We start from the raw sequence: 3,241 nt of genomic DNA, 5'->3' as shown, positions 1-3,241 counted from the left end.
CAGGATAGCTTGTAATACTAGGATCTAGAGTAGTTGGAAAACCACGAGAGTGTGACTAATTGCTTGAACCTAGAATCATAGGACAATTGAGAGGCACGAGAGTGCAATCAATTAACGGAACCCGAATCCTGCTGGATTAGATACTTAGACGCATACTAGCGTTGGTCTAGGAATCTAGTTGAACATAATCGATCAGATCGATAACGCTTACCTAAGACAGCGTCGATCGACGCTCATACCGTAGCATCGATCGACGCTCATACCGTAGCATCGATCGACGCTCATACCGTAGCATCGATCGACGCTCATACCGTAGCATCGATCGACGCTCATACCGTAGCATCGATCGACGCTCATACCGTAGCATCGATCGACGCTCATACCGTAGCATCGATCGACGCTCATACCGTAGCATCGATCGACGCTCATACCGTAGCATCGATCGACGCTCATACCGTAGCATCGATCGACGCTCATACCGTAGCATCGATCGACGCTCATACCGTAGCATCGATCGACGCTCATACCATAGCATCGATCGATGCTCGATCCATGTTTACATGCCAGTGCTGAAACACTGAACTTAGTCAATAGATTAGACTCACAGTGAGAGTTGGTTGTCTTTTGCATTAGATATCGAGTTCTAGAATCAATCCTTAGCATTTATAGATTAGAGTTCTAATAACATGAATGAAACCTTAAGTCTAGTAACAATCCTTCCATCAAACAAACTCTCAGTCTCATAAGAACAACTACCTTGTTCGCCCTGAAATTTATTATATTTATTGTTTTAACACCTATTAGCCTAGCTTAATAATATACTACAACTCTCTGTGGATTCAATCCCTAAGTACTATAACTCGGCCTTTTATTTGAGAGAGTATAAATCACTCCTTAGAGTAATTTGAGTGATATCAATATTTGAAAAACTAGTTTATGTTTAAACTTTAAACTTTAGCCGCATTACTTTGGAATACCTCGTAAAGCGCTGGTCTCAGAGGCTTGTAACAATGGAGCTTGGGCTATGCGAAACAGAGGTAGAAGAGTTGTTGAGGCAGCTTACTTAAAGATTGAGAATGCTCAGAAACCAGACGTCTAGGGGTCAGGACGTCATGCTATTGAAACACAACGACTATAAGGACTTTTTCTTTTCCCAAAGAACCTGGGATCAGATTAGAACAAGAGGACCGAAAGTTAGGTGGCACTCGCTTGTCTGGTTTACACAAGGTGTTCCACGTCTGTCATTCATAGTCTGGCTTGCTTTTAGAGATAGACTTTCAACTAGAATTCGTAAGCGGAGTTGGGGAATCACTCAAGGTTGTATGCTTTGTGGGGAGAGAGAAAAGTAGGGATCACATCTTCTTTGCATGCCCTTTCACTTTCACTATCTGGACAACACTCACTGTCAATTTATTGGGATCTTCAGCATCACCAGATTGGGTGATAATAGTAACATTTATGTTGAGGCAGAGACGCAATAAGCTGGATAGTATTCTTTTGAGGATGATTTTTCAAACTTCTATTTATCTTATCTGGAAGGAGCGTAACTCAAAAAGGCATCAAGGGGTTTGGTTGAGCACTGATACAATGATTAGGTGCATAGACAAATCCATTCGAAATAGGATCTCGTTTCTGAAGTACACTGGGAATCACAAATTTGCAAGCCTGATAAGAAGATGGCTAGAAGTTTTTACAAGACAATAGCTTTTTTATTTGAACATAAAATAGATCCTCTGTTTTGATGATACAATAGTCCTTTAGCTACTCAAGTTCTTTCTGTAAATATCATCTATTCTTTGATTAATCAAAAAAAATTATGTTTTAAAATTTGGAAAATAATAACTAGCTATGTGAACTACGGCCACTATATGCTAGATATTTAGACTAAACTAATATATACCTAGCTACATAAATTATATGTTATACATGACAACATTCCCAAATTAGATGTTATGTAATTAATATCATAAGCTTAATTACATTAATTGGAAATGACTTCGTTTGACTGGCCGTCTAGTCAATTAAAATCTGACCCACACAACCCATTCAAAATCTAATTGACCCAATTTCTTCAACTCCATATCCTCTTTGTCTATGTATTTTCGTGAAAAGCAGACACCAAAATCAAGCTAAATCAAAGTTGAGGTACGCCTTTGCACAACGCGAAACAAGTAACAATCGTTGAGACCAGTTCACAATGTTACACATCCAAAAAAAAGACATTAATAATTAAAAAAAATGTGAAATACCTGAGACTTGAAATATTTTAAGACATCCAAAGATACAAAAGACATGTTCTTGAAACATAGTACATGATCACTTTGCTTCTCGATTTTGGTTAATAACACGCAATTTCACTAACTTCCTTGCTTTCTCACAATTTTGAATCCAAACCCTAATTTCTATGTTTTCCCCTTTTCTCGCGACAAAAGAGACGACCTCTCCACTTCTTTCTAAGTTTCTTCTTGGGCCAACATTGAAAATTTGAGGCCCATACTTTTTCTGTATATTGGAGTGGGTTAGGTCAGTTAATATTTTTATTTGGGTCGAGTGGATATGATTTTAATCGATCAAACGGTCAAAGTGAAGGGGTTAAATTCTCGGATGTCCATATCAATGTCTCTGATTATAAAAATTAAGCTATAACATCATTAAATTGAGGGATGTTACCATACATAACATGCATTTTGTATAGTTAGGTTACAATAGTTTGATCTGCATGGATAACAATGTCGTGGCCAATACTTTAAGTAGCTATCAATCATTTTTATTATAAAGTTAACATTTCATAATTATTAAAAAGATAGAGATCAAAACAATGATTTAACACTAATCCAATCAAACAACAACTATTAATATTGTAATCCAATCAAACACATAACTTAGCACGGATTTTCTTTTTTCAAAAACAAAATCTGGTTTATACAATGAAGGAATTAATCTGAATTTATAACCAGGTTTAAAATAAAAATTAAGTTTTTAAAATTAGATTGGTAAAAATAAACCAAAAGTAATCCAGTATATGTGTTATTTAGGTTGAAGTATAAACAAATTTCCAAGGAGAGATGTCAGCGATTCAGAAGAAGACTTTCTTGCTTCCATTAGCAGAATGAGAGTTTAACTTTTCATTTATTTTTGAAGAAATCGTTAAGTGGGTTAATGTCAAACAAGGTTATTGGTCTCATAGGTCAACATCATTAGGACTGCTTGAGGGGTGTTTGTAATCACATGCACTCAGATT

This window comes from Brassica oleracea, chromosome C9 (assembly GCF_000695525.1).
Source record: "Brassica oleracea var. oleracea cultivar TO1000 chromosome C9, BOL, whole genome shotgun sequence".
Classification (NCBI taxonomy): domain Eukaryota; kingdom Viridiplantae; phylum Streptophyta; class Magnoliopsida; order Brassicales; family Brassicaceae; genus Brassica; species Brassica oleracea.
Note: the sequence above shows the minus strand (reverse complement) of the source record.